Source organism: Pelophylax lessonae (genome assembly GCF_965119305.1).
Source record: "Pelophylax lessonae genome assembly, chromosome: 12".
NCBI classification, from domain to species: domain Eukaryota; kingdom Metazoa; phylum Chordata; class Amphibia; order Anura; family Ranidae; genus Pelophylax; species Pelophylax lessonae.
The window spans coordinates 165,832,463-165,852,553 of record NC_138779.1 but is presented as its reverse complement, the minus strand read 5'-3'; the positions used below and the strand labels follow the sequence as shown (position 1 = coordinate 165,852,553).

The 20,091-nt window shown below is 45.1% G+C and overlaps 1 protein-coding gene across 1 annotated transcript in view; it reads right to left on the bottom strand.

The window, feature by feature from the left end:
• MBOAT7 (membrane bound acylglycerophosphatidylinositol O-acyltransferase MBOAT7) overlaps nt 1-20,091 on the bottom strand; it is an 809,637-nt gene that overhangs the window by 376,386 nt on the left and 413,160 nt on the right. The window lies entirely within an intron of this gene.

Genomic DNA, 20,091 nt, shown 5'->3' with positions numbered 1-20,091 from the left:
TATCACCTTTATATTGTTCTTGACATAGAGACATACCCCTCCCCCTCTTTTTCCTACCCTGTCCTTCCGGTACACCGAATACCCTTGGATATTGGCCAGCCAGTCATGTGTAGGGTCGAACCAAGTCTCTGTTATTCCCACAAGGTCTATGTCCTCCTCATGTACCAATATTTCCAACTCATCCATTTTATTAGCTAGGCTCCTGGCATTAGCATATACCCCTCTTAGTTTTACGGAAGTTAAGCGCAATTGGCGGTTATGTTTATTCCTGTTTGGTCTGAGATTTTCCCGCACAGACCTGCCAATTGACATTGTGGACCTACTGTCGCTGCTGACCCTACAGCTGCCTTCAGTCCTCTGCTCCCTTGGTGATATCACCAAGATGGGTCATCTCTAAAGATCCCCCGCATTTGTGCCCGATTGCATCCTATTTGAGATGAGCACCCTCTCACAAGAGGGGGGAAAGCTAATATTTGATCTGTGACACTCTGGTCACTCACTCTCCTGGGGAAGCACCAGCCACCCTCAGGTGGCCTGAGCACCTACTGAGGATTTTTGGTTATTTTCACTTTTCACAAAGACTATTATTTAAACTTTTTATTTTTATTGTTCACAATTATTTTTGGTCTGGTATATATTTATATATGTATTCATCATCACTGAGATTAGCACATTGAAGATTTTTCAGACACTTGTTTGCACTTTTTGGCTGTCAATATTGATTTTAATTGAGGAATTATTGTGCCATATTTTTTCATAGTATTTTATACACCTACTTGAGTACATTTTAAATGAGTGTATTTTATACACTATATATATATATATATATATATATATATATATATATATATATATATATATATATATTTTTTTTTTTTTTTTTTCTGCCATCACTTTATGCTTTACAGGTATTTATCGCGCAACACTATTATTACACAAGAATTATGTTTGTATACATAACTTCTCATTAAGAGTGCAGACAAGGTGGGGAATATTGTCTTCATGGACAAACCTGGATATATAAAAGGATATATAAAAATGTGCAAACGTATATTAAACAACAAGCAATGGTATACCCCTATTCCCAGCATCAATATGGAAAAGGACAAAAATAAACCATTTGGTTGATCAGGCTTACTATAATAATGTGATAGACAAAAACACAGTCGATTTTTTGAAGGTGGAGTACCCTAGGATACAGGTCCTTTATGCTTTACCCAAGGTCCACAAATCTTTAAAGGACCCCCCCCCCCCCCCGGGTGTCCAATTATCTCAGGAGTGGGTCCACTCACTGAGAAGTGAAGTTAATACATAGATAAAAACTTACAACCAATAAATTTTTGTATGTGAAGGAAAACCTTACATTTACTGACCCTTCTACATGACCTAAGACTACCTGAAAATACCTTATTGGTCACCTTGGCTATAGAGGCCCTCTATTCATCTAAACCACATGATAAAAACATTCATCAAAAGTCATCAAGAAGGTATTAGATAGCAGAGCCTTAGAAAAACATGCCCACAGTACTTTAAGCCCCCGTTCACACTGGGGCGACCTGGTCGCCTCACAGGTCGCCGCAGGTCGCCTCCCATAGGGAAGCTGCGGACCCGTTCTGATAGGAGCGACACAAGTCGCTCCGACTCAGAAAAAGGGTCCGGAGCTTCTTTGGGGCGACCAGGAGGCGACCGCCATAGACTTCAATGTTACGAAGTCCGTGGCGGCCGCTCCGAGGTAGCGGCGCGCTGCTCGCACCGCGACCTCGGAGGTCGCGGTGCGAAGTAGCGTCGCCCCAGTGTGAATGGGGGCTTACTATCCAGCTCCTACAATTTTTGTTGACGCATAACAAAATTTAAATACAACGATAAACATTATTGTGAGGCCCAAGGTAAAGCCATGGGCACTAAGTGTGCCCCAACCTATGCAAACCTCTTTTTGGGGGACTGGGAGACATGGCTTTTGGATGGAGGGGGGGCATCCTCTGTCTGCCTGTCCAGGATTATATCCTGGTACAGGTAGATAAACAACGTCCTCATCTTCTTGTCAGGAAGTGAGCTGGAGTTGATTGACTTTGTGGGTGCTGTAGCCAATACCCATACAACTTAAAATTTACAAATAAGTTTCATTGTAGGCAGGTCACTTTTTAAGACTTAAAATTGGACGATGATGGTACAGGGGCTACAAAATTGTATAGGAAATCCACTGCTACAAACAGTTTGCTTTATGCAAAGTGTTTCCATCCAAAAACCTTAGTGAGAAACATACCGGTTTGACAATACCTGAGGGCTTGTCGAAATTGTACCAACGATGAAGACTTTGAACAGGAAGCTAAAGTCTTGAAAAAGAGATTTCAGAAAATAAATCATAATCGATGGCTAACAGAAGCTTATAAAAGAGCAAAAAACAGCCAAAGGGAGTCCCTGATCTTTGGGAAAAAGGAAAAAACAACAAGTCAACCAAACATAACGACACTACGTCTCCAATATACTCACATAACAGAAAGTTAGGGGCATATGTTCTACATATTGGCACCTTTTGAAGGAGGATAACTCTGTTGGCAAATTTGTTTCAGGCTATCCAGATGGTATACAGGAAGGCTCGTTCTTTAATGACCTCCTGGTACATAGTGACATCTCTTGGAAACCAGAGTCGCCTTATGAATATGGGTTTGAATAGATGTGGACAGTGTGATGTCTGCCCTTATATGATAGAAGGTGACACTTTGGAGTTGCCAATGGGGAGGATCTTCAAGTGTAGACAACGTGCAAACTGTGGCACTGATTGGACTAAGCCCATCACATGGGTAAAGAGCCACGTCATTGGCTCTTTACCAAGATCGGGGGCCGTGCCGTGTCCTAGCAACATGGCGCGGCCACGATCACCAAAATGAATGCCCCCGCGGACGCGAGAGAAGCCGTTCTGAGGCGCCGTCATATGACGTCGACCCAGAACGAGAGCCGCACCGCTCCACCGTCATTTGACGGTGGGCGGGCAGCAAGTGGTTAAGGAATTTGCTATCCTGCACAGACTTTTTGGTTTATCATTTTCCTGTTTTTTGACAATTAAAATGTATACATATTTTTGGAGCCCAGTGACAGTCAGTCAAAATTTGCATTGGTTGGGTGGTTGAGTATTAAATGAGGTTTTTTTTTTTTTTAATACAAACGTTTTTTTATTGGGTTTTAGGAGCAGGTAAAACCAAAAACAAAACCAAAGCATGACATATTAGAAAAGTACAGTTACATAGTATCTCAAGCAGTTGTAAATGGAAGCATGCGAATGGAGAGAAAAAAAAAAGCAAAAAGGACTTTGTATGCTGGCATCGTGGATATCAAAAAAAAAAGGGGGATATCAGCATGGTATTCAATACAGCAAGGATGCAACCAAGGAGATTGGCAGTGCTTCGATTATGTCATGGTATAGTAGAATCCAGCGCAGATCAATACTACATTGGATAAAGGAATACTTCGGAAAACAAACAACAGCAGCAATATCTATACAATCCTGAGAAATGAGGTATAACCATATGGTTAAAACAACCAGGTAGACCACCGAGTGCTGAGATAGGGCAAGAAAACCAAAGATCCAATCAGCCCGTAGACCAGGGGTGGGGAACCTTTTTTCTGCCAAGGGCCATTTGGGTATTTAGAAAATCATTCGGGGGCCATACAAAATTATCAACTTAAAAATGTGCCTATTATATTTGGTCAAACATTTAATTAACTCACCCCTAATGTGATGGCTGCAACAGCTTCTCTTTGGTGAGGTGTGTGATGTCAGCTGGTATTGATGATGTTGCTACTCGCACCTGGTTTTCCAGGTTTGCGTCGGTCAGTCTGGAGCGCAGTCGACTCTTTGTGGTGGTAAGTTTTGAAAAGAAATGCTGGCGGGTACTGCTGGTGGGTACTGCTGGCTGGTACCGCTGTGGGTACTGTTGGCTCAGGCTGGTACTGCTTTGGGTACTGCTAGCTAAGGCTGGTACTGTGCTGTAGGTACTGCTGGCTCCGGCTGGTACTGCTGGCTGGTACTGTGCTGTGGGTACTGCTGGCTGGTACTGCTGGCTCAGGCTGGTACTACTGGTTAGTACTGCTGGCTGGTACTGCTGGCTCAGGCCAGTACTGCTGGCTGGTATTGCTGTGGGTACTGCTGGCTCAGACTGGTACTGTGCTGTAGGTACTGCTGGCTGGTACCGCTGTGGGTACTGCTGGCTGATACTGTTGTGGGTACTGCTGACTCTGGCTGGTACTGCTGGCTCAGGCTGGTACCGCTGTGGGTACTGCTGGTTCTGTCTGTTACTGCTGTGGGTACTGCTGGCTCTGGCTGGTACTGTTGGCTCTGGCTGGTACTGCAGTGAGTACTGCTGGCTCTGGCTGGTACTGCAGTGAGTACTGCTGGCTCTGGCTGGTACTGCAGTGAATACTGCTGGCTCTGGCTGCTACTGCAGTGAATACTGCTGGCTCTGGCTGGTACTGCAGTGAATACAGCTGGCTCTGGCTGGTACTGCTGGTTCTGTCTGGTACTGCTGTGAGTACTGCTGTTTCTGGCTGGTACTGCTGGTCCTGCTTTGAGTACTGCTGGCTCTGGCTGGTACTGCTGTGTGTGCTGCTGGTGGGAAATGCTGGCTAGCAGCGGCGCCGCGCAGCAGGAAGTGGCAATGTTTCCTGTATTGGTCACAGGCAGAGTGCATTTGATATCACTCCGCCTGTGACTCACTCAGACTGTCAGAACGGAGCCGGAACTATACAGGAAGCATCGGCTCCATTCTGACAGATCAGCTGAGAGACACAGACTCAGCTGCATGGGGGGCCGGACCAAATGACTTTGAGGGCTGCATATGGCCCCCGGGCCTTAGGTTCCCCACCCCTGCCGTAGACCAATTCTCCCATTTTTTATGAAAAACATGCATAGTATCATACAGAGTATGGTAAACCCTTTCCATACTTCTGATCGCCTCCATTCTCAATAGTACCTGGGTCCAAGGGACTGTCTCCGATCGCCAGTTAAGGGCTATAGTCCACAGCACCGAGCATCAGAGCTTGTGTGCCAATCTCTGAGTGGGTGCAGGAGCACCTGGGATCTTAGCAAATAAGCACATTTGGGGGGGTAATAGAGATTCTCGAGTCGAGCATTTGAGAAATCACATCCGAAACTCTGTCCCACACTGCAGACAATCGGCCACACTCCCAAAAGGTATGAAGTATGGTACCCGGTGCATCACAGCCACGAAAGCGGACGGAGACAACCGGATAGAACCTATGGACCCTGTCAGGGGTAAAGTACCACCTGGTGTGGAGCTTCACCACTGTATCCTTTACTGACATAGATTTAGAACATTTATGCATATTCTGAAGCATAGACGACCACGTCTCAACTGACAGCTCCATTCCGAGATCAGCCGCCCACGCGAGCATGGCTCGAGACTTGTCCGGCAAGTGTAAGCCATTGAGGTAACTATAGAGTCTTGAGATCACCCCCCTGACTCTAGAAGAGTTGCGCCATATAGACTCAAAAAGGGAGGCTTCAAGAGGGCCCAGGGAGCCGTAGAAATGTCTGATCTGAAGGTATTTGTAAAATTCAGAGTCAGGGATACGATAGCGACCTTTAAGACCTTCAAATGAGTAGAAGGAGGTTCCCCAAAACAAGGCGTGGAGGGTGGTCAAGGAGTGTAGTTCCCACCAACTGTAGGTGTCAGGAGACGCGAACGCAAGCTCAAAACTCCTATTACCCATAAAAGACAACAACGGAGGTCTAGTGGAGCGCAGCTGAAACCTGTCCCGATAGGTGGACCAGAGCTTCAAGGTGTGCCACACGATACTATTAAGCCATTTGACGTCCCTAGGATATGTCATGGAGGACCAAAGTAGACCCTGAAGGTTGAAAGGGCGAACAGACTCACTCTCAAAACGCTGCCAAGGTGGCAGCGGGGGTTCAGCATGCCATTGTGCCGTCTGAGCCAGCCAAGCAGCCAAGTAATAATGCCACAGGTTAGGAACACCCAGACCCCCTGAGAGGGGTGGCCTATAAACAGTGGGCTTCCCACACCTGGGCCTCTTACCCCTCCAAATGAATCTGTTCACCTCCCTCTAAATGTCCTCCACAACCTTCCTCGGAGGGCAACTGGCAGAGCTCGGAATAAATATAAAAGTTAATATAATATAGACATTTTAACTGCTACCATCCTTCCCATAAAAGGGATCGAGAAGGAGTACCATAGGGATAACCATTGTCTCACCTTAGTAAAAGCCTGAGGGTAGTTAACGTTATACATGGCTAACAAAGATGGAGCAAGACGTACCCCTAAATACTGCAAGGACTGTGACGCAACTTTAAAGCCAAAGGAGGCCGTGATATAATTCATAGACTCCTGTGGGATGTTAACAGAAAGGGCTGAACATTTGGATAGGTTAACACTTAAGCCCAAAACCCTCTCAAATTCCCGTAAGATCTGCACCAGGTTGGGAAGAGAAACCAAAGGGTCCGGGAGGAACACCAACACATCATCGGCGTATAGGCTGATCCTGTACTCCTCCGAACCCTTCAGATATCCCCTGATCGCCGAGCTACTGCAGATAGCCCTAGCGAGGGGCTCAATTGCCAGGGCAAAAATTAATGGTGAAAGGGGGCACCCCTGTCTGGTGCCCCTACCCAGAGGAAAAAAGTCGGAGGAGCAGCCCGGCAGCTTTATTTTAGTCTGGGGACCCCGATAGAGGGCCTTAAAGCCATGCACAAATCCCCCTGGAAACCGAATTTGGCCAAAACTACATCCAGGTAAGGCCAGAGCACACTATCGAACGCCTTATGAATGTCAAGCCCTAATATCAAGACCTTGCGGTGAAAAAGATCGGCGTCCTGAATGATATCAGAGGCCAGGCGAATGTTATCTGTGATTTGTCTAGAGGGGATAAAACCCGTCTGCCTCGGAGCCACTAGGGAGGAGATGATAGGTGCTAAACGGGCTGCCAACAAAATAAGGTTGTTATTAAGGACAGAAATAGGCCTATAATTTTGGGGAAGGGAATGATCCTTATTGGGTTTAGGGATTAAGGTCATGTTGGCATAAAGCATGTCTGGGGGAAGCGGGTTACCCTGTAAAAGAAAATTAAAAACCCGTGCCAATTTAGGGGATAAGAAGTCCCAAAATTTCTTATAATAAGTGGACGTGAAGCCGTCCGGGCCTGGGGCCTTCGACGGCTTAAGGGACTTAATTACCGCCGCCACTTCCTTATCCGTGCATGGGGCGTTCAGACTACCGAGCTGCTCCTCAGACAAGAAAGGTATCCCCAGATCATCCAACTATGAATAAGATACGTCTGAGGTATTAGCCTCCGATGGGGAAAGCAACTTCTGGTAAAAACGGGAGAAAACACCTAACACCTCCTTGGGGTGTGAAACCAATCTGCCCCCTTCGTCTCTTACCTTATACACATGCGCTGGCTGGAGGGATTGGTGGAGCTTCCTGGTGAACATGGCCGAGGCGGAGTTATTATGCAGGAGGTACCTGGCCTTGGCCCATTTAAGCGATTTTTCATCTCTTTAAGAGATGTACTGAACCTGCAGCATCAAGCAGTGTTCCACAGCCTGCAAATATCATGCAGGGAAATCGCGGTAACAACAAGTGCTGTAGAGTGGGGGGGAACAAACGGATGGGCACAGAGAGCCTTCTGTATAGCCCCTAAAAACGACAAGAATAAAACCCATAAAAAGAAAAAATCCCCCCTCCCCTCTGTTCGTTGCAGCAAATAGAGAAGAAAAATTAAAATGATCAAAGGGGGGTGCCAACTAGGGTGAGTTCAACCCGGTAGATAACAGTAGTGAGAGCGACTAGACGGCACGATCCCTGGACCTGGGCCTGTTCCTGCGGTCTCTCCGTGGCGATGGTGTCGCCCAAATCGCAGAAAGGCTTGGAGTGGACGGGAGTCCAGGGTTATTCTGGGGTTCCATCAGTCCTAGTTTCACCAGGAGGTCTTTTCCTACCATGACATTAAACACTGTATAAGTGGAGCCATTGTGGGGTACAGTAAGTTTAAATGGAAATCCCCATCTATACCGGATCCTGGCGGACTGGAGCACCGAGGTGACCTCTTTTATCTTCCTCCTTTTATTGAATGTCGTCGGGGAGATGTCGGGATAGATATGTATAGTAACCCGCTCTAGTTGGATATGAGGCAAGTTGCAGGCAGCCCTAAGGATGTCCTCCTTCACTACATAGTCCTTAAGGCACATCACAATATCCCGTGGGGGCTTATCAGGCGTGGGCTTAGGCCTGAGGGCTCTGTACTGCAGCAGCCAGATCCGTGGTGGTCTCCGGTACCCCCCGAACCCCAAAGGTTATTACGCCTGTTGCGGTTGTCCAGGTCTTCCAGGTGGGATTGGAGCTGGACAACCGTGTCAGAAAGAGTCTCATGCTCCTTACGGAGATCCGCATGAGCCAGAACAAGTTCGTCGTGTTTGGTCTCTAACATGTCGGTCCTGCCTCCCAATGCAGCAATTTCAGCAGTGAGCGTTAGTCGATTTATGTAGTTCAGCCTGGAATTTCCTGGCAATCTTATCGTACATCATGGAGAGGCTGTCCTCCGGGTTAGCTTTAGTCAATTGCAGTGTGTACTCACTGCGGTCTGAGGAGACAGGAGAGGAGGTGGCTTTCTCCGCGGCTGCATCCGAGGACTGCGGGCGCCATTTTGGGCCATGTACGGGCTTTTTCTTGCGGCTCTTGGGGGTAGACATACACTGTAAGGTCCCACTGGGGTGATCAGGCAAGCAGGAGTAAAAAAAATCCACGTAGAAAGGCCCCGGGGAGTGATGAGAAGGCTCAGCCGAGCTCGGAGTGTCTGTTACATGCGACCGTCCGGTTTTGCGCCGCCAATAAGGTTTTTTTTTAAGTCAGTGTTTCCTATGCACGAATGAGGCATGGATGGGCAATAATGAGACATGGGTGGGCACAGATGAGTCATGGATGAGCATAAATGAGGCATAGATGAGCATGAATGAGGTATGGATGGGCCATGGATGAGGCATCAGTGGGGGCGGATGGGCACAGATGAGCCATGGATGTGCACGGATGGGGCATGGATAAGAATGAATGAAGATTCGATGAGCCATTATTGAGGATGAATGAGGCATGGATGAGCCATGGATGAACATGAATGAGCATAAATGGGCATGTATGGGCATAGATAGGCATGTATGAGGCATTGATGGGCACAGATCTGCACTTCAGATCCAGCCCACAAGCGCTGCTGCACGGGCTTCCTCCTCTCTTCACACACTGTTGAAAAATCTTCTTTTATTGATAGAAAAACAAACTACAATAAAAAACAAAACTTCAACAAACAAACAAAAAGATATGGGCAATATGTCATGATGTAGCAAAGCCAAGAAAGGACCTACAATTATATGATAGATACATTACTCGGTCAAGTACAGACGAGCAAAAAAACAACATAAGAGAGCTGAAGAATGACATAACAAAAAAAAAAAAAACATCCATGAGCTCAAGCATCCGAGGACATATCGGAAGCTGTCGACGGTTCCGCTAGCCACTTATACCATACTTTATCATATTTCTTCAGACATCTCCTGTGAGTGTATGTGTCTGTATAAAGTGGTAAATTTTTGTTTACAAGCTGTTTCCAGAAAGAAAGGGAGGGCGGAGAGGGTAGTTTCCACTGCATCGTAATAGATTTTCTAGCATAGAAAAGAAGAAGGCCAATCAAAGTGCGCTCCATTCCAGTCAGTGACAAGGGTTCAACCATGCCCAATATACAAGCCTCCATTGTAGGTCTAATGGAAAGAGACGTGACTAAATAAATTAAATCTAAAACCTTACTCCAGAAACAGACTATATTCGGACAAGACCAAAAAATATGGGAGAAATCTCCCAGGGTGGCCCCACATCTCCAACAGTCATAAGAATTGGAAGGATTTATTTTATGGAGTCTGTAAGGGGTAAAATAAGTCATATGAACTATTTTAAATTGAATGAGGCGGTCACGCAAGGTGACCAAGATCTTAAAGGGGAAATCCCAAATAGCATCCCGATCCTTGTCATCAAAATCCAGAATGTCCTGTTGCCAGAGAGATCAAAGTCCTGCTAGAGGGGCAGGGACACAGAGATCAGATGGCAATAGAGACGGTAGGAGGACTTAGCCCCGCACTCCACGCGGAGCATCCCTTCCAGGGTAGATTGCGCAATGTGCCCTGGAGAGTGTGAAAACTGAGCTTTGAAGGCATGGGAGACTTGTAAATATTGAAATAAATAATATGTTGGAATGTTATAAGTGTAATTAAAGAGGTTGTACACGAGAAAAAAATTTTTTCTCTTCTTTACATCCTGAAAGAGAAACCCATAATGAGCTAGTACTTACCTTAGAACGAGCCCCCGCCGTGCCGTCCGCTTACCTGTATGACGGGCGACATGTATAGTCGCCCGTCTTCCGGGATCGCGGCATCCGGCCATCTGATTGGCCGGTGACGTCACTCCCGCGCACGCGCGCGGGAGCCGACGGTCACGGCACGGGGCTCTGAAGGAACGGCACGATCTGCCGTTCCTTCAGAGCGCATGCGCCAGTGACGTCACTGGCTGCATTAAAGGTAAATATCTCCTAAACGGTGCATGTTTAGGAGATATTTACAGTACCTATAGGTATAGCCTTATCATAGGCTTACCTATAGGTACAACTTCCTGAGGAGGGTTTACTTCCTCTTTAAGATAAGAAAAAGGGACCAATGATGGTTGTGACACTATTTGAGAGACTGTTTTTAGATCGTGTTTAGTCCATGCATAAGGTTCCGAGATCGTATAAAAATGAAGAAGGGTAGGATTAAGCCATAAAGGGGCATTCGGGGATACAGCTGATATACATAGTTACATAGTTTGTGAGGTTGAAAAAAAGACATCAGTCCATCCAGTTCAACCTATGACGTGTGTGTTTGCTGTTAACCGTACATTGTATACCCGTGTATGTTGTGGTCTTTAAGGTGCCCTTCTAATAGTTTTTTGAAACTACCGATGCTCCCTGCTGATACGACTGCTTGTGGAAGCAAATTCCACATCCTTATTGCTCTAACAGTGAAGAACCCCTTACGTATTTTAAGGTTAAACCGTTTTTCCTCTAGTTTTAGTGAGTGGCCACGTGTCTTATTGTATTCCCTTTCTCTGAAAAGTTTGTTCCTTATGCTAGGGTCGCCAGTACAGTATTTGTACATTGATATCATATACCCCTCAAGCGTCTCTTCTCCAGAGAGAATAAGTTCAGTGCTTGTAGTCTTTCCTCATAGCTGATGTCCTCCGTTCCTCTAATTGTTTTTGTTGCCCTTCTCTGGACTCTCTCCAGTTCCAGCACATCCTTCCTGAAGACCAGTGCCCAGAACTGGACAGCATACTCCAGATGTGGCCAGATCAGAGTCTTGTAGAGTGGCAGAATAATCTCTTTATTTCTGGAGTGAATATCCTTTTTTATACATGCCAGTATGCTGTTGGCTTTGCTTGCAGCTGCTTGGCATTGTATGCCACTGCCAAGCCTGTTTAAACTAGTACCCCCAGGTCCTTTTCCATCTTGGATTCACCCAGAGGTTTCCCCCCTAGCGAGTAGCTTGCCTTCGTGTTTCTGAAGCCCAAGTGCATTACTTTACATTTTTTCAACATTAAATCTCATCTGCCATGTAGTTGCCCACCCCATTATTTTGTTCAGGTCCACTTGAAAGTTTCCACATCCTGCATAGAAGATAATGGCATGCTTAGTTTAGTATCATCCGCAAATACTGAGATTGTGCTAGATATCCCCTCCTCTAGATCATTTATGAATAAATTAAACAGGATTGGTCCCAGGACAGAACCTTGGGGGACCCCACATTCCACACCTGCCCAATCCAAGTACTCCCCATTAATTACCACCCTCTGGACTCTCCCTTTTAGCCAGTTTTCTATCCAGGTACACACCCTATGGTCCCTACCTACGTTCCTTAGTTTGTACAGTAAGCGTTTGTGGGGAACGGTGTCAAATGCCATTACAAAGTCCAGATACACCACATCCACAGGCTTTCCTTTATCTAGGTGGCAGCTCACTTCATCGTAGAAGGTTAATAGATTGGTCTGGCAAGAACGATTTTCCATGATGATTACTACTAATACTGTTTTCATTACTAAAGTCTTGTATGTGGTCCCTTATCATCCCCTACAAAATCTTGCAGACTACTGATGTTAGGCTGACCAGCCTATAGTTACCCGGGATATATCTTGGCCCTTTTTTAAATATTGGTACCACTTTGGTTTTTTCCAATCAGCTGGCACCATACCTGTCTGTAGACTATCCTTAAAGATCAAGAATAATGGTCTGGCAATCACCTGGCTGAGCTCTTTAAAAACCCAAGGGTGCAAGCCATCCAGTCCCGGTGATTTATTTAGGATAATTTTCATAGGCCAGCCCAGCCCTCCAGGCCCGGAGAGTCGTTTGCATTGAAGGGGTTAAGTCATATGGGGCCTGTGGGCCTCTGAAGACAAGAAATTTAAGTGCGTTCAGGGATTGAACCACGGCCGAAGAGTGGAAGGATTAACCACTTAAGCCCCGGAAGATTTTACCCCCTTCCTGACCAAACCCCTTTTTTCAACTTGCCACTTCGTGACTTTAACTGACAATTGTGCGGTCATGCAATGTGGTACCCAAACGAAATTTACGTCCTTTTTTTCTCACAAACAGAGATTTCTTTTGGTGGTATTTGATCACCTCTGCGCTTTTTATTTTTTTGCGATATTAATAAAAAAAGAGTGAAAATTTTGCAAAAAAATTACATTTTCAAATTTGTCTTTTAAAAAATATCCAATATACTCAATTTATGTCTTTTTTTTTGGCTAAAATATATTTAGCTACATGTCTTTGACAAAAAAAATTAAATGAGCGCATTTTTATTGGTTTGCGCAAAAGTTATAGCGTCTACAAACTATGGTGTAAATACTGAAATTTACGCAGCTTTAATTTCTGACTGCCTATCTCATTTCATTAAGTGCTAAAATGGCAGGGCAGAACAAAACCCCCCCAAACTACCACTTTTTGCAAAGTAGACATCCTAAGGAATGTTCTGAGAGGCATGTTGAGCTCATTGAATATTTCATTTTTTTTTTTTTTACACAAAGTTGTCATTGAAATGATATATTGCTCACACATGCCATGAGTATAAGTGTAATTACACCCCAAAATATATTCTGCTGCTTCTCCTGAGTACAGGGATACCACATACGTGAGACTTTTTGGGAGCCTAGCTGTGTACGGGAGCCCGAAAACAAATCACCACCATCAGAATTTCAAAAGGCGTACATTTTTCATTGCATTTTCTCACTACCTATAACAGTTTAGGAGGCCCTGAAATGTCAAGATACCACAAAACCCCCCCCAAATGACCCCATTTTGGAAAGTAGACACTCCAAGCTGTTTGCTGAGAGGCATGGTGAGTCCATGGAATATTTTATATTTTGCCACAAGTTTTGGGAAAATTACATTTTTTTTTTTTTTTTACACAACGTTGTCACTAAAAGATACATTTCTCACAAATGACATGGGTATATGTGGAATGACACCCCAAAATACATTCTGCTGCTTCTGAGTATGGGGATGCCCCATGTGTGAGACTTTTTGGGAGCCTAGCTGTGTACAGGACCGCGAAAAACAATCAACACTCTCAGGTTTTCTAATGGCGTAAATTGTGCATGTCACCTCTGCACTACCGTCACAGTTTCGGAGGCCCTAAAATTCCAAGATAGCACAACCCCCCCCCCCCCCAAATTACCCCATTTTAGAAAGTAGACACCCCAAGCTATTTGCTGAGAGCCATGGTGAGTCCATGGAATATTTTATATTTTGAGAAAAGTTCCGGGAAATATATATATATTTTTTTTTACACAAAGTTGTCAGTAAATGATATATTGCTCACACATGCCATGGGTATATGTGAAATGACACCCCAAAATACATTCTGCTGCTTCTCCATGGATACCCCATGTGTGAGACTTTTTTGCAGTCTAGCCGAGTACAGGACCCCGAAAACCAGTCCCCACTTTCGGGTTTTCCAAGGGCGTAAATTGTTGATTTCACTCCTGACTACCTATCACAGTTTCGGAGGCCATGAAATGCCAAGACAGCACAACCCCCCCCCCCCCCAAATGACCCCTTTTCAGAAAGTAGACACCCTAAGCTATTTGCAGAGAGGCATGTTGAGTGTTTTGCAGATCTCACTTTTTGTCACAAAGTTTTGGAAATTGAAAAAAGAGGAAAAAAAATTAATTTTCCTGTTTTTTCTTCATTTTCCCCAAAAAATGAGAGCTGCAAAATACTCACCATGCCTCTCAGCAAATAGATTGGAGTGTCTACTTTGCAAAATGGGGTCATTTGGGGGGGTTTTGTGCCATCTTGGCTTTTTATGGACTTCAAAAGTGTGATAGGTAGTAAGGAGTGAGATCAACAATTTACGCCCTTAGAAAGCCAGAAGGTGCGGATTGGTTTTCCGGGTCCTGTACGCAGCTAGACTGCCAAAAAGTCTCACACATGGGGTATCCCTGTACTCAGGAGAAGCAGCAGAATGTATTTTGGGGTGTCATTTCACATATACCCATGGCATGTGTGAGCATTATATCATTTACTGACAACTTTGTTTAAAAAAAAAAAATAATAATTTTCCCGAAACTTGTGGCAAAATATAAACTACTCCATGGACTCACCATGCTTCTCAGCCAATAGCTTGGAGTGTCTACTTTGCAAAATGGGGTCATTTGGGGGGGTTTTGTGCTATCTTGAAATTTCAGGGCCTCTGAAACTGTGACAGGTAGTCAGGGGTAAAATCAGCAATTTACGCCATTAGAAAACCTGAAGATGGGGATTGGTTTTCGGGGTCGCGTACACAGCTAGGCTCCCAAAAAGTCTCACACATGTGGTATCCCTGTACTCAGGAGAAGCAAAAGAATGTATTTTGGGGTGTCATTTCACATATCCCCATGGCATGCGTGAGCAAAATATCATTTAGTGACAACTTTCTGAAAAAAACAACAACAAAAAAAAAATAATAATTTTCCCGAAACTTGTGGCAAAATATAAAATACTCCATGGACTCACCATGCCTCTCAGAAAATAGCTTTGGGTGTCTACTTTTCAAAAAGGGGTCATTTGGGGGGTGTTTGAACTGTCCCGGCATTTTATGCTCAATCTTATCCACACATCATCCACTCTTCTAACCACTTGAAAATCAAGCCTTTTCTGTGTCTGTTTACATGAAAAAAAATTTTTTTACTAGAAAATTACTTTGAACCCCCAAACATTATATATTTCTTTAAAGCAGAGGCCCTATAGAATAAAATGGTGGATGTTGCAAATTTTTTTGTCACACGGTATTTGCGCACAGATTTTCCAAACGCAATTTTTGCGAAAAAAATCATTTTTTTTAATTTATTGCACAAATACACTATATAATTCCAATTTTTTTGGTAAAATTTAAAAGATGATCTTATGCCGAGTACATAGATACCAAACATGACATGCTTTAAAAATTGCGCACGCCTGCGCAGTGGCAACAAAGTACGTACATTTTTAAAAACCTTTAAAAGTCTCTACAGGTTACCACTTTAGACTTACAGAGGAGGTCTACTGCAAGAATTACTGCACTGGACCTGGCGTTCGCGGCGATACCTCACATGCATGCTGCAATTGCGGTTTACATATGACACTAGACCAACACTTGCGTGCGCCATTGCGCGCAAGCACGGGGGGAAAGGGGGGGGGGCTTGATTTTTTTTTTTTATTTTGCTTTTTTATGTTAGTTTGACACCTTTCCTTTCATTTTCTTTTTTTTTAAATCATTTTTATTGTTATCACAGTGAATTTAAATATCCCCTATGATAGCAATCTGTAGTGACAGGTACTCTTTTTTTAAAAAAATTGGGATCTTTTAGACTCTAGATCTCTCCTCTGACCTTAACGCATCTGACCACACCAAAATTGGTGTGATAAAATACTTTCCCAATGGCCCTGTTTATTTCTGGCGAAACAGAAGTCATGAAATGCTTGTAGCTTCTGGTATCTTAGGCCATAGAGATGATTGGAGCCATTCTCATCTCCAATTAGCTCTATGGTTAGATAATTGAACCACCGGCTGCACTCTCGGGTTAACCGGTGGGACAGGAGAGCCCGAGAAAAACCACGGAAGGCGGCGGTGGGGGGGAGGGGGAAAGTCCCCTCCCACTGCATGTAAAAGCAGTCTAGCGGCCAATTACCTGCTAGGATTGCTTTTACATGTAAGCCGACAGCTGGCTGTAAAAAACGATACCAAGATGATGCCTAAATCTGCAGGCATCATCCTGGTATAACCACTCAAAAGTCCAGGAACGTACCAGTACATTGCTGGTCCTTGTTTAGCATATAGGTTTTTTTTTTTTTCATGCAGCCTGTGGGCTGAACGGAAAAAAAGAGAACCTATCAGAAATCAGCACAGGAATAATGCGTAGTATTACTCATCATTAACCGTCCAAACAACCACCCACTGAATTTAATGATGGGTATACACAACACTATCCACGTATACCAAAATAGGATTTTAACTGCAGTGCTGAAATCAGAAAATCACCACAGCTGCTGCCAGCAAAGGTATCCATATATGCTGAGCGCAAACACTGTTTGTGTCAGAATATATAAAATCAATGTCATGGCAGCCGACGAGTACCTGCAAGAGAAACAGGTCACAAAAGAATGAAAAAACAAACAAAGTACATTAAAAAAGTACAGTAGGAAGAGTAGAAGAACATATAAAATGACTGACACCACAACAGTTTTTGGATCCTTTTATTTTATTTTTCTAACTGTTTGATTTCTTGATTTGGGACTGCGATCTTCCAGCTTGGGTCTCTCAAAATGTCGATGGACATCCAACATCTTTCGAGACCCTGTGTTTGTGTGCCCTACACTGTGTCGTGCTGTACCCTACACTAATACTCCACTAGTGTATGGTAGCGCTCAAAACATTCCCCGATGCAGAGTCCAGGTTGGTCAGGACATTTGGGACAATAATAACGGGCGTCACGGCTACATCCGCGCCTGCTACAGACACGACATCTTTTTTGGGGGTATCTTTGGGTAGGGGTACTCGGGAGGACATAAGAAAAATGTCTCTCATGCAGCTGGCTCACTGCATCTGGAAGGGGAAGTTGGGCAGGCATGCCTCCTGGGTACAGTGTTGTGACAGGGGGTGTAGGGGTGATCAGGGGGGGGGGTCAGGGGGTTAAATCTTTATTGGGGGGGTGGCGGGGACCCTAAACCTTCTTGGGACAGAAACTTAGTCGCCTGCACTAATTCTGATCACAATCACACTAATACAAAAATACAAAAACACTGTATATTGCGTTTGTATTAGTGTTGAATGTGACAGAGGGGTAGGAGTTAACTGGAGGTGATCGGGGGGGGGGGGGGCAGGGGGTTAAATCTTTATGGGGGGGTGGCGGGTAATTTAAGTGGAAAATCACACTTATACAGGTATATAGGAAAATGCTATATGCTGTATACAGTGTGTGTTGTGACAGGGGGTTTAGGGGTTAACTAGGTGGGCGATCGGTGGTTAAATGTGCCTATCTAAGTGTATGTGACTGTGCTTGGTGCAGTACTTACAGTTAGATGTGCTCTCCTCTCGAGCTGAATCCAAAAAGGATCATGGGAGAGGAGGGCACGTCTTTTCTGAGTCTGTGTTTACATTTCACAGACTCAGAACAGGATCGGATTGGGCAGGACCGATCTACAGGTCCAGGCCAAAAATCATTGGCCTGGACCTGATGACTGATCGGTTCTGAACCCAATCCAGCCATCGGTGTCGGCGGGGACGCGCAGGAGCGCGCACAGGACCGGCGGGAAGTAGCGACGTAGACCTACGTCACTCTACCTGGCCGTGGCTGACTGCCGCAGTAAATATACTGTGCGCAGTCGGCAAGTGGTTAAGCAAATCAGGGTTCAACCACCATGCCACTGTCACCAACTGAGAAGCCAGAAAGTAATTATGACAATCAGGAAAGGCCAATCCGCCTTGAGTGCACAGACGCATCAAGGTACTCAATTTATAACGTGGTGACGAGGGACCCCAAAGAAAGGACGAAAATATTTGGTTCAGTTTAACAAATAAGGATTTGGGTATCCACTGTGAGGATTGCCTAAATAAATAAGTGAATTTGGGGATTATTTTCATCTTGATTAAATTGATGCAGCCTAAAAGGGATAAAAGAAGATTCTCCCATTCCTTCAATGCCTGCCTCACCGTCTGTAGACCCGGGGTCAGGTTCAGAGAGATAAAGTCCAAGGCCTGACGAGAAATTATCACCCCAAGATACTTAAAAGGTATCCACCCATTGTAGAGGATTATCAGGAAATGCTGTAAATTTAGCCTCTTGATCAATAGGGAACAACAACGATTTGGACCAATTCACTCGGAGACCAGTATACTTGGTAAAGGAATTAAGTATCTGAAAGGCACCCCGCAACAAAGGGTCGGCATCATTAAGAAATAGCAGCATGTCATCAGCATACAGGGCTACCCTCTCCTTCAGCCAACAAATTTTTAGACCCCTAATGTGTTAAGAGGTGCGCAGGGCTTCCGCCACCAGCTCAATCGCTATGGCAAACATTTCTGGAGAGAGAGGGCAGCCCTGCCCCGTTCCGAAAGGCAAAGGGGGCGGACAAACCTTCCCCCAGCCTGACAGAGGAAACGGGGCTGGAAAAAATAACCCTGAGCCAGTCAATACAAATCAATAGAAAGCCCATCCTGCGTAGCGTTTCCCACAAGAAGGGCCATTCGACCGTCGTGTCAAATGCCTTTTCTATGTCAAGAAAGGAAACTACCCGAGAGCTGGCGCTGACATGGGGGGCATGAATATTCGTATACAACCTACGGATATTAACATCCCTGGCCCTATGGGGCATAAAACCCATCTGGTCCGAATCGATAATAGAGGATAGTATAGGATAAGGATGCAAAGAGAGAAGCTTCCTCAAATTTTCAAATCATTATTAAGGAGAGCAATGGGCCTATAAGAGGTGCAGAGTTTAGGATCTTTGGGCGGTTTATGTAGAAGGATGATATGGGCCTGATACATGGAAACGGGACGCTTCCCGTCCGCCAAACATTTGGTATATAAAGAGGCCAACCGTGGTGCCAGAAACTTCCCCTGAGACTTATAGAAGTCAATTGGTAGGCCATCTGGTCCCGGGGCTTTCCCCGAAGGGAAAGACTGGATGGCATTCAAAACCTCCAAAGCGGTAAAAGGTGCTACTAAGGCCTTACGCTCTCTATCGGAGAGCCACCCAAGTGCCAGAGAATCCAGAAGCCCCTGCATATCCTTTGGATGGAAATCAGAGGGAAAGGTGGAAGAGTACAACGTCTTAAAGAAGGTTTTGAATGAGTCCAGAATCCCACGACGAGGAGGTCACAGACTCACCAGATGAAGTGGTAATTTCAGGAATTAACATATGGGGATGATCATGCTGGGCCAACAACCGGCCGTTCCTATCCCCCTGCTCAAAAAACATTGTTTATTCTTATAAAGCTCTAATCTAGTAATCTCAGACAAGTGTAAGTGTAGCTCCCGCTGAGAGGCCAACAATCGATCAAAGTTTTCAACTGTGGGAGCTGAGGTGTATACGTCCGTGTGTTGAAAGACCATTTGCTGGAAGAGACGAGTAGTAGCAGTCAATTCCTTCCTAACCGCAGCAATTTAAGACATGTATTGGCCCCTGGTGTATGCCTTGAAGGCATCCCATGTCATGTCATCTCTGGAGAAGAGGACCCTTCATTAAATTCCCAAAACTCAGTCAGCAGTGGAGACACCCTATCCGCCACAGCCGAGTGGGTGACCCACTGAGGACCAAGATGCCAGAGAGACGCATTACAAAAAAAGGGCAAGCGTAACACTAAAGCCAGGGGGTTATGATCGGAAAGTCCACTGGGTAAATAGCTTGCATCCAGAACATCTGCCAAGAGCTCTGGGTTGGCAAAGGCCAAATCAATCTGGGAGGCTGTCTTGTAAGAGGCAGCAAAGCAGGAATACGCCCTAGTATTGGGGTTTTTCCACTGTCAACCAA